Below are 12,913 nucleotides of genomic sequence, written 5' to 3'. Positions count from 1 at the left end.
CAAAAAGCAGAAGGGCCCCACGCAGATCGTGGAGATGCTGGGAGGCTGCACTTCGGTGCTGGAGCTGCTCAGGGTCGGGGCTTCTCGGACCCCAAAGCACTCACCAGGAAATTACTCGGCGGGCTTGCTGGAAAGAAGTCGTGCAGTCTTGAAGATGGCCGGTCCCTCGAGGTCTCGTCACACCCACGAATCTCAGCGTGACTGATGATGCAGGTAGAGGTCAGAGGTGCCAGGGAAGCCGGTTCTCGTCGAGCTGGGCAGTCTTGATCCGGAGGAGAGACTTGCAGCAGACCGCAGTGTTCTTAAGATGGTGCCTGCGGATGCAGGGTGACTACTCCTTAGTCACAAGGGAGAAATCTTAGGAAGAAGTCTTGAGTTCCTTTCGTGGAAAGTAGTTTCAGGATTCAAAGATGATCTGATTTGGAAGGGGGCCAGTCTCTACCTTTATCTGGGAAAAGGGGGCTGGCACGCGACTAGGTCCTGCCCTATGGGTGGGACCAGGAGGGGGGTGGTTACACCCACTTCCTTGGCGGGATTTCCCCAGGCCAGGGGCTGGAGTGCCCCTGGAACTGGTTTCAGCCGGCCTATGCACAGTGAGCACCGGGGTGCCACTTGCAGTCATCTTCCTCTAAAGCCCTGCCTACCTACAATACACAAAACCCTGTCTGGGACGGTGCTGGCACCGCCCCTGGCAGGAAACCCTTTGTCCTTATCTCCTGCTCTGGGAGGACTCCCAGCAGCAGGAGGGCAGACTTGTGTCTCGGTGGCAGCATCCATTTTGTGGATGCTAAGGCTCTGTCTGACTTTTAACCGGGTTATAGGTTACATGCATGTCGTGTCCCTCTAGAAGGGTGGAATGCTAACCCCGTCGCCAGAATTGGCGAGGGGTTAGTATTCCAATTCGTATGACACCTTACTCGACATGTTTTGATAAAGCGATACCAGAGTTGGCATTTAACCGCGAGGATTATAATGCACTTAAGAGTATATGGTATGCGATATCATGGAAACGGCTAAGGGATGGATCCCGAAAGCCGCAGACAGGCTCAGCTCATGCCAGAGCACCATCTCACACGATTCCAAGCACTCTGCCTTCAGGATTGTTAAGGCCTGCCATAGGAGTGACTGATAGGAGATCTGTGTGTCCATTTTAGGGTTAGATATAGGTATACTATATCTAAAGCAAAGGGTGATTACACCACCTTGCCCCAGCTGTCAAGCAGCCAGTTGTGTCAGATTTGGATGGCCAGCCAGGGGTGGCATAATACATGCTGCAGCCCCTGGTAGGCCCTGGGTACACCTATGCCCTGGGTACCTAAGGTACACTTGTACAGGGACTGATAAGGTGACTCAGTATCCAATTTAGATATGTACCTAGGGTACATGGAATCCATTTTACAGAGAGAGCAGTAGGCCTGGGGTCCTGAATAGCAGGGCCCCAGGTCAACTAAGTCAGAAAACCAGCAAAACACCAGGCAAAAAAAGTTGGGGGCAACCATAGTCAGGGATCTACCTTCCTACACCCTCTGTCTCCTAATGGGCAGCTAGCGGGCGAGGAGTAACTGTGCCCTAAGCCACTCCTGGTGCTGCAGCAGCGCCAGGATTGGCTTAGGGGTTGCCACTCCAGTGCTGATGTTCTTGTACCTGTTTGAAGAGGCGCCAACACAGACCAGGAGCAGAGGGTGTCAGGTAAGTTTTCTAAATTGTATTCTCCCTCGGAACCCCCCCACCGCGACCCCCCCCGCAAGTACTGCGAGCTGCACACAAAGTCATTTTGATTGCCCTGCGAACTCCCACACACAATTTATGAAATCCTGCTTCAAATTAAATATTGCGCTTATGAAGAAAACAAAAACTCCCAATTATGCATTTTTCCGTTTTTCATAGATTTATAACTCGCTACTATACCTCAATCCATCTGCTTTTCACTCCACCCCCTAATCAAAGTATTGAGAACCTGTCATCACACTACACCTATCACTCCAATCCGTCCCAGGCCCATGTGATCATATAACCGATTCTCAACGGCCTCTGTGCCTTGAAAAGTGATTGAGATATACTTTTATTAGTAAAATTATAAAATTAAATATAAGGGCTTCTTGAGGGTACGCGCTCGTGTCCGGGTGACAATAGCAGACATTGATAGTCTTGTAAGTGAAGCGGCTGCATCAACGGAGAGGGTGGTCAGATTTACAGCTCAATTAAATATGCATAAATGACGCAGCACATATTTGGATTTTTCGACAAGCAGAGCACAACAATGATAAAATGAAAAAGTGAGATCATGTTTACTTAACCTTCAAAAGAGTTTGCATATCTCGTGGCCTTGATATAGCTGCACAACCTCAGTTTCTTCTGTCAGTATATTTAACAACTACACTATGATTCTTTTCTTCAAATGTATATAAGCATGTGCAAGACTGTAAAAAGAGCTGTCAAATGAGGGCACGCTGTTAGATTTGTTTTCATTGCATGCTTTACACATTCATTTAAGCGTCTGGTTTGAGATCTATTCAACATTGAGCTCCAAGGTATCAGCCTCTTATTAGCAACCCGTATCTGAGAATCATGTGCTGCCGTTTCGGGAGGAGTGCTTTCAAGAATCGACTTGTTACTGTAACCGCATGCGCGCTAGCGGTTTTCCCGCTGCGCGCTGCGATTTCAAAAATCCCGCGTTACGTGACAAGGTCAGCTCGTCCTCCGCGTAGCGCAGGTTACGCCTATGACGAGCTGACCTTGTCATGAGCGCAGAAGGGGTTAAGGACATGTACTGCTGGCCTCAAAATTCAAAGTGCTATGTGCAGAAATGCACCCCTTTATGTTTTTCTCCTATAGACATTTTATCTATGGAGTACAGTCCTATTACCTCACCGAGTGCTTCCAAAAAGCATAGTAACTCTTAAATGGAGGATTTATGGGAGTGTGTTCTTCTGTAATGTCCTGAATAGTCTACTAGTGTAAGTTCTAGAGAGTTGCTGACTGTTAATTATGTATTTGCTTGTGTATGTATTTGTATATGTGCAATTTTAAATGTCTGTACATGCGTAGGATGGTTTCTGGGAGTGTGTGCGTCCACTTCCTGCAGCGCCGTGTTTCCCTGAAGAGAAAAGTCTTGTAATGCTGATTAGGCCGCACGAGCCTTATCTTCGGAGCCTGCATGTGATTGTCGCCTAAAGGGACAGCAGGAAGCAAGAAATGCTCCGCATACCGGATGCAGCCTAAAATCCTATTATTGAAGACGTACAAATCAGGGGGAAAAACTTTAAATTGATTTCTGTGCGCGCATATTGGCTGACTTCAGACGATTTTACAGAGAACAAGGAATGGGTCATGAGTGCCAGATACATACATGGCCACAACAGAGATCTTTTGTAAGTAGAATTCTTTTCACAAAACTGTACTTTTCTGGCACGCAGGGATTTTAGGGAGAGCAGAGGAGGTGGTGTTAGGATACGTGAAAGGAGAGACTGAGGTGGAGTGATTCTGTAATACAACCCTTCCCCAGCACCTTTCGATATCAGGAAACCGCCAGTAGTTTAGTATATAACCTGCTAGTGCGTAATGACCTGTGCAGTTTTGTTTATTTGTGTAATGATTATTCAGCGTGTAACGTTTGTTTTAGAAATTCGCCCATAACCAAGCCATAGTAGTCCTCATTTGGAGATAGGCTAATGAGCGGGAACTTGATTGATGATGGAATGAGGAAAAACCTCTAAGTCCTGTTGTGCGCAGCTGGGGTGATATGTGTGTCGCTGTTGAGCTGCTGGACAGCTTCTTCTCTGGCTCCTGTTGAGTATCTGCAGTGTGCATGGAGACGTCAGGCCGTTGGATGGGGGTTATTTAATAGATTAACAGTGATATTATTAGAAGGCAGTGGTACTTGTTTTCTTGACTTACAAAAGGATTAAATGTATATATTTGAAGACCTCGCTCTTATCACAGCTAGCTAGCAATGTTCCATTCTTTTTGTTGTTTGTTATATTTCACACTATTAAAGAAAGTATTTCCGTGGTATTGTGCAGCATGTTCCCCAGCTCGATGCTGCCTTTGACCTGTTTCAGTCGTCTGAGTCATAGAGCCACGAAAGCATGCTTATGTAAGTGAGTGCTTCACTTTGTTGCCACCAGTTCTTACACAACAACCTTAGCTGAGACATCTGTGGCCCTGGTTGTCTCAATGCTTCGATACAAACGTACACTTGGATGTCTCCGTACGTGGAGACCAGTACCCAATGCAAATTATGCCAGTGCTGCTTGTAGAAGGGCTATAGACACTTCAGTACTAGTACAGAAACATGTGAAGCAGGACAGTACGAGAGGCCTATGGGGTTTATTGGTGGATTGTACAGAACAAGCAACTTTCACAATTGCTTTATTAACCTTCTTGCTTCTCAAATTCCCCCTTTGGATGTTCAGACTCGCTGCACTCGCTCGCCCCGGTGCACTCTGGCGGAAAGTTTACGCCTCACCACTTTCAAATCTCACCAGCCACCACTGTAGTACATATTTTCAGCGAGAGCGTGGAGAGGGTTGGTAGGAGGCGGGCGGTGGAGAACACTCAATTGTCACCAGGTTTTCACTCCAGGGCGCACAATAAAGGGTATCTATAATTCCTTGTTATCCTTTTTTGTTTAATGTTGCTTTTGGATTTAACACCCAATATAAGACATTATATTGGACAATCTCATAGACATGTCAAGGGGGGGGGTGATATAAACATGAATCAGCTATGATAGTAATGTTCCAAACATTCTGATGCATGGAGTGGTGTATATGAATATATCCACGGTCGAGTATCCCCCCAACCCATATCAATCGCCCCAATTGCTGACATCACCGCGGTTGTTCAGTAGTAATGCCTTTTTTTCTTGACGATATTTTACCATAGTCGTATTGTTAGTGAAAATGAAAAGATGTCATTTGCTAATCAGAATGTGAAAGCTTGAGCTTTAAGTTCTAATCCTGGCTTCACCTATCACCCAGACTGACTTTGTGATCCTGGCCAAAACAGCATAGAGTCCTTAGAAAAACGCCACTTTCATGGAGTGTATGTTGTTGCTATGATCATCTTCCTTCCATATGCAATCACTGTTATTCCATCACTCTGACCTACCGTTTCCGTGACTCCTGCATCTAACATTAGAACACCCATTCCAGGAAACCCATCACTTTGGCCTACCCTCACTTCATCCTGCCCCTACAGTATACATTGAAACCCCGAAAACTTTCTACACTAACCTGCGGAGTACTTCCAACCCCAATGTTAACTGTAGTAGCCATCCCCCTAAAACGACCCACTAACCCCAAACTTAACCCTGATAAATTTAAATATTGAATAATATTAATATAAAGAAATTGGTGTATAATGTAATCTCTAGAATGTGTTACTCTCAGGAACGTTTTAGATATTATGCTAATCCAGTGGAAGTAAACACAAGAGATGACGGACGGAGAGCTGAAACGTTTCAGACACTCACCCCCAGTCAGATCTGGGTTGAATCCATCATCATCCTTTAGCTTCAACAATTTACTCCAAACTTTTGCAAGATGAGAATTTACTCTACCAAGATCATTGGCCACACTGTCTTTGATGCTGAACAGTTTGATGCCTTTGATTTTGAGCAGGGCCATCACACAATGGGTAGTCTCTTTATAGGGTTATTAGTGCCAGTACGAAGTCAAACATCATGGGATATGTGACTGACAGTCCTCCAGCGGGTGGTGAGTGGTGTGGGTGCACAGTGATGCGCATGAACATGTTCACGTGCTTCATGTAATGTGTGACACCTACAGCCAGTTGTAGGTTTTTGGCAGGCAGTATTTTGCATGCTGTAGGTTAAAAATCAAGAGTTTTGTGAAGGTGTCGCCCATAACATAAACAGAGCCAGTGGCGTAACAATTGTGCCACATGCTTTAATGAAAGTAATGAACTTGCACCCATCTCCGTGTTTGGCAGTAAAAATACAGCCTAAGCTAGGCTGAAGTGGGCCTCTCAGACCAGTGCACCCCAGTGCTACTGCACCTGCTGCACTATTGATAGGTTCAACCCTGGACAGAGAGGCATCCATGCACACTGGCGAACCTAAGGAACATAAGCTTACATTTATTCATTATTTTATCGAAATGTTGACATGTTTTCTTTATTTTTATGGTCTGGCTTCACTGTGCAGCTGTTGCTAGACAATTATGTGAGTATCACCATGACAGGGGCTTTGGCTCCGCCCACATGTTGGGAGTCAGGAGTACATATTTTGATTGGCCAGAGGTTGTGTGCTTCCACAATAAACTGCATGCCCTGCACACAGCCATGATCATTTTGTTTATTATACAGCTGCCTGAGATTGACCTTTCAGGGGCACACACATGCCATTACAATGCTATTCAAATGTCTAAGATAACTAGATATTTTATGGCATTTTTCTTTGGTGGCAGCATGGATAGTAGGAGGTAGCCCTTACCGTACATGGATTGACAGTGCATTAATAAGCCATACCTATTGATATTGCCAATGCTTGTCTACTTAAAGGTGAGCTTTGCATCCTTGGTGTCCTGCATTCTGAACAAAAGAAGTGCGTCAAAGGCAACAATGTCATGCGTTTTAAGTTATGTCGTTCCTCTGAAACGTTTTAACAGCCAGGTTGGAGACATCAGAGGCAATTTTGCCATGATGAAAGAGACAACTTTCATTGTTGGAGCATTGCTCTGGCATCCTTCTTTCACTCAGAACACAAAATAGCAACTTATACTTTCAAATCTCCAAAGGACTTGCCATATAAATTCAATTTAAGCGACATTTAAAGTCAAAACCTACAAAATTTAAAGTAACCCACAAAGTTACACAAAGGTACAGTCACATAGACACATTATAAAAAGCACCACACACCCTTAATGGCCCTTCATGGGGGATTTTCACATCAGAACTCATCCCAGGAAGAAACTAAGTATGCACTTTGTAAAGCAAACAATAATTGTTAAAAGGATTACAAGCAAATAGTGCGAACACCGTCAACATTTGGAACAGCTCAAATTACTCCTAGTACTCCAGAGGGGTCCTCATTTTAGTAAGAAAGGGCCTGAACTTCACTGTCACGGAGGTACTAAAGGATGATGAGGGATGATACGTTATAGTGGTGGGAGTCATACATTCACAAAAACTAGCATTAATAAATACCTATGGCCCGAATGTAGACGATCCGGACTTCTATCATCGGGTGTGGCGCACACTGTTTGAATTTCGAGATATTCCATTGCTATGGGGCGGGGACTTTAATATTGCATTGCAAGATGACTTGGACAGATCTGGAATCACGACTGAGCCTCACAAGCGTGCTTTAGCTACACTAAAAGATATTATGTCCAATATGATTCTCACTGACATATGGAGTACGCGATACCCCGATTTTAAAGAGGTCACGCACACAACAGCTGCTCAACATAGTTGGTCACGCATAGATTATTGGTTGGGCACAGACATGTCACTCTGGGCAACAACGATCAAACATTTGCCCAGGACACTATCCGATCATAACCCGGTACTGCTGTCACTAACCATTCTGCATTATACCCCACCACCCTTTAGTTGAAGGTTTAATGCTAAGGCGCTACTAGATTCAGTATACACTGACACTATTCACAAAGCTGTAGCCGAGTACTTTGAGCTGAATGCACCAAAGACTGAGGATCCAGGGATCCTGTGGGAGGCTTATAAAGCAACAATTAGGGGCATTTGTATCCGCACCACCGCAGGTATCCTTAAAGATATTAGACAGCAACTTTTAATGAGGGAAAATACATTGCGCGATCTAGAGCAGCAATATGAACTTACACAGGATACTAAACTTTTGGGGGACACAAGAACGATACTAGCGGAATACCAGACGTAGGCCAATGATGAATTCAAATATGTCAGGAGACGTCAGATTGCACGTGCTTATGGTGAAGGTGGTAGGCCAAGCAGAAGTTTAGCAACTAAGATCTGTGCAGGTCGCATCCCGCAAATGGTTCAGGTGATTAGAGAGTCTAACGGGGTACCTAGGTATGAGACAATTATGGAATATTTATCTGACGTGTCGATAGCATAGCTGTCAGACGCTCATAGAGAATACCTCTCATTGCCTGTCACTGTGGAGGAAGTAACTACCATTATTTAGTCCCTACCGAATGGTAAAGCACCAGGACCGGACGGCTTTACATGTGAATTTTATAAATCGCTTGTAGACTTATTAGCTCCACAATTGGTACAAATGTATGGGGACGCCCACGACAAGGGTATACGCCCGCCCACTTTAAGAGAGGCCATGATAATTGCATTGCTAAAACCGGACAAGGATCCAGAATATTGTGACTCGTACAGACCCTTGTACCTCATAAACATAGACACGAAAATTATTGCCAAGCTAATTGCCACACGTCTCCAACCGTTGATGCCACTGGTTGTTCTACCGGACCAACCAGGTTTTATCCCGAAAAGATCGACGGCACATAACACATGAACACTATTCGCACTATCACATTACTTGGTGCACAACACCAAAGCTGCAGCAGTACTACTCGATGCAGCCAAAGCCTTTGACAACATCGAATGGCCCTACTTACACACAGTTTTGCGTAGAATGGGCTTCCCACCCATATTTTTGCAACGGGTATCAATGTTATACACAGCCCCATCTGCGCGAATTAAAATTAACAAGTATATATCAGACCCAATAATAATTACCAGAGGAACAAGGCAAGGCTGTCCCCGGTCTCCTTTATTATTTGCACTAGCGTTAGGGCCACTGGCGTGCAAAATAAGACAGGGCCACCACTATTCGGCACTTCAATTCCCACAGCGTCCATTACACATCTCACTGTATGCGGATGGCATGATGCTCTATGTCCATGACCCAGCACAAAACTTAAATCCTCTACTGCGAGAGTATATACAATTCGGACAACACTCAGGACTTAAAATCAACTGGTCCAAATCACAAATTGTCCCACTGACTGATACCACATGCCCACAACATATGGATTACCCATTAGAATGGCAAACAGAGCCAGTAAGATATTTGGGAATCTGGTTCCATAGAGACCCGGACCTAGTTATTCACGCAAACTACGGTAGAGCGATAAGTGTTCTGGAAGATAAGATAAAAAGATGGAACTATCTGCCTCTCTCACTAGCTGACCGAGCGGCTATAGTGTAAATGGTAATCTTACCTAAATTTATTTATTTATTTAATAATATTCCGATAAAGCCGCCGATGGAAGTGTTTCGTAGGATGGCAAACAGGAGAGGATAGAAATGCGAGCATTAACCTTACCATACTCTCAGGGAGGGTTTAAAGTGCCTGATTTTTTACTTTATTACTTATGTGCACAAGCGCAATATGTGCGTTACTGGTATTACGAAGTTCCATTCCTCACGCACGTCGCAATAGAAGAAGGTGACGCACTTCCCATACCGCTGACAGCTATCTTAACACACCGGAGGCCCCCATTGCATGCTCACGACATAAACACAATAGATGCAACAAATGAAGCCTGGTACATAATGGGGAAGATAGCGGACAAGTTACCACTGTATGCAGCTGCACTTCCATTACACCACCATACAGAACTTTCGGTCACTCAAGAAAAGGCGGGAATGGGCATACCTAAACAAGTGGGTATAGATATAATGGGTGATCTGTTTCAGGATGGAAAATTTAGGACCCTTGATGAACCGTCATTTATAAGTAACCCGACTGTGCTTTTCAAATTCACATATTACAGATTGCAAAGAGCGATACGGGAACTGTATCCGTCATACCCCGCAGAACCGCAGCAACTGTCCATCTTGCAACTATTGCTTACAACCCCCACAGCACAGCATATAGTTTCTAAATGCAATTAAATTGCAAGAAGATATAGCGGGGAACACAGAGCAAGCATTAGAAAAATGGAACGCCAGTCTAGACATTCCGTTGACAGCAGAGGAATGAGCCACAACATGCAAACTTATAGGCCTGCTAACACCTAATGGCAACCTACGCATACTACACTATAAATATATACATCAGACCTATTACACACCTGAGCGACTTCACAGATACGGACTGAGCACTGATTCGAAATGCAAACGATGTCACTCAGATGTAGCAGACTTTATACATCTTGCATGGTGGTGTCCGAGGGTAGCTGACTACTGGGTGAAGGTGACTAAACTGTTGAGCGATATAGTGGGTCTCCCCATTGAATGTACAATACGCTCATGCTTACTGGTACTGGTACCTATTGTACGAGCTACCAAGCGAAAGTTCTGTGTAGTTGCATTGTTAATGGCGAAGCGTAGAATCTCTCTTGGTTGGAATGGTTCAAGTGCTCCAACAATGGATTGTAGACTTGACATACTGTAAGGATACCCTGATGACCTATGAGGAAGAACTGCCTGCGAGCTCAAGGCCCAGGGATTATTGGTTTTACTTAGTCGACTATTTAAAATCACACAAGATTGACTAAATGCATGTATTGTATGCTTCATGAAATGTCTATCTTTGAAAACTATTGTAATGTACACAGGCTGGAAAATGGATGTTGTTGTGCAACGGTCAATTTTCTTATTTACTGTTGACTTTGTAAGTCTTGAAAATGCCAATAAAAAAAAAAAAGATTTTCACTCTGCAGCCAAGCATTGCCTTCAAGGACAAAGGGGCTTAAACCACTTGTTAGTCACCATATGCAGAAAGTCTTTATTATGCTGGGATGGCAAAAGCATGTAAAATCTTTCTTGGCCTCTCAGAGAGCATCCGTACAATCCAGTGGAACCTGTTTTGTTGCGTCTAACAAATACAAGGATGGTAGGCTGTGATACTGTATACACAAAAAAAGGAAAAGACCGGTCTCATATATGTTGCTGTACTAGTACCAGAGAAAAAAAGGAAATCATGCAGAGAGAGTTACAGCTGGCTGACATATATTCCCATCAGACCACCCTTTGGTGGAGTCTCATCATATGGGGTATTTGTATTTCATCCAATCAGCCGCCCAACCCATCAAATGAGGGGCGGATATGGATGTAAGGTAGAAACTCTAGCCAAACTGTTACTCGAAGGGTAGTGCTCAAGGTGTGTAGTGCAGTGCTGTGGTGAAAACTTAAAATTAACGACTCAGACAGAAAAAAATAGTTTATTAGGATTTGTCTAAGTGTCAAGGTTAAAATCACTCCAGGCAGTCTAAATATATAACTGCACTGTGGCGCTGTGTAACAGTTTGGCTAGAGTTTCTACCTTATATCCATATCCGCACCATCATTTGATGGGTTGGGCGGCTGATTGGATGAAATACAAATACCCCATATGATGAGACCGGTCTTTTCCTTTTTTTGTGTATAATGTTTAGGTAGGGGAAACGAAATGACAGGTCGTTAAATATATCCCCTTGACCCTTTCTAAATCTAGGTTTCTTAGGCTGTGATACTGTGCCTTCATCTTGCTTCCTCAATGTAATGCCTAGCCAGTTGGGTCAACTCTATGCACCACCGAGACCTGTCCAAAGACCGATGCAATCGCACACAATAATGTACCTGAAACCCTAAATTACTGCATTCTTTCCGAGTGGGCCCCCACTTGCGGGGTGGGGTTCATTCGACTGGCACAGGTGTTAATTGGCAATGGTTTATGGGCTGGGTTATGCAACTAATGCATGGTCCTGTTTTACACTGTCAGCTGTAGTACATAAATGGTCCAGGATGCATTCTCCAGTACATGGACAGCACGGTAGTGAAAGACAGAGTGGTGGTTCAAACCACTGCTCAATCTTTTGCTGTAGGCGAAGCCCGGTCTGCTTTTGTAGAGTAACATGGACCTCTTCCCCCACAGTTGAGTGGAGTCTATGATTGCACCAGTGTGGGAAAGCTTCTTGCCACACTGGAAGCCACCGTCTTAGGGATACTCTCGTATGCATTGACTCTGAAACACCTTCTACAGGGAACATAGAGATAGCATGTACCCACGGGTCTCTTTGCCCATGGATCTGGGTATGAAATATGATGCAGGAGGAAAAGGATGGTCCTAAATGCATGGGGGCCTACGCACGAGAGGCCACGCATTGCACATTTGCATGGATTCAAAATGTACGTTCCAGCAATATTTATTACAGCAAGGGCTGCACAAGTATCATAATCTCCCAACCACCAGATGTAGCGTCACGCAAGGACGCGCTTCATGTTACTTATTTACTTCAAGGGACAACGTCCTTGGATCATTTACTGTCCTCCAGTAGGATTCTTTTGCTGAAATTTCAGTGACTGTTTATATGCTTTTTCATCTGTATATGTCTTGTCTCTTTTGCAGTTGAAGGTGCTTCATTCGATTAATGTCACAACTTTCACAGCCCCTAGATGTATTTTATTGTGGAAGGGAGCATTTTTGCAGATTACCACGTTTTACTTATCCGAATATAGAAGTGCCCAATCTACCAGAATTCAATGCACTTATCAGATGTACAGGCAAACAAATGCTGTGTGTAAGGCGCAACATAACTGACCATAAGCAATAAAGTAAGATATTGCAGGTCAGCCTCATTATGACACCTGCTGCTGAATTACGTAGACATTTGTGCCTCCTTTTCAAATTACGCTGACCCTTAAGCTTAGAGAAGAGGCCACAGATACTTCTGCAGCCCTTTCTGTACTAAACATTGCGTGAACGAACACTTTGTATCCATGCAAATGTGTAACGTGTGGCCTCTCGTGCCTAGACACATTGTAAGGAGCTCAGAGAGATAGGAACCCCCAGTAGAACAAAAAGTTGCCAAATCATTACTTATGTTTCAGAGGTTGGAGAAGATCACCATACTATAGGCTGTTGCAGAGACCTAAAAGTAGGTATTTTTTTCAAAGACCACTAGTATCAAGTAAAGATAGAGTAATCCAGTCACTGAAATTCTACGTA

General features: G+C 44.2%; 1 protein-coding gene across 6 annotated transcripts in view; it reads right to left on the bottom strand.

Moving 5' to 3' along the window:
• HYCC1 (hyccin PI4KA lipid kinase complex subunit 1) overlaps nucleotides 1–12,913 on the bottom strand; it is a 431,878-nt gene that overhangs the window by 302,604 nt on the left and 116,361 nt on the right. The gene's annotated exons all lie outside the window — the stretch shown is intronic.

This window comes from Lissotriton helveticus, chromosome 10 (genome assembly GCF_964261635.1).
Source record: "Lissotriton helveticus chromosome 10, aLisHel1.1, whole genome shotgun sequence".
Taxonomy (NCBI): Eukaryota; Metazoa; Chordata; class Amphibia; order Caudata; family Salamandridae; genus Lissotriton; species Lissotriton helveticus.
The sequence above is the reverse complement of the archived record's forward strand: the minus strand, read 5'-3'. Positions and strand labels throughout refer to the sequence as shown.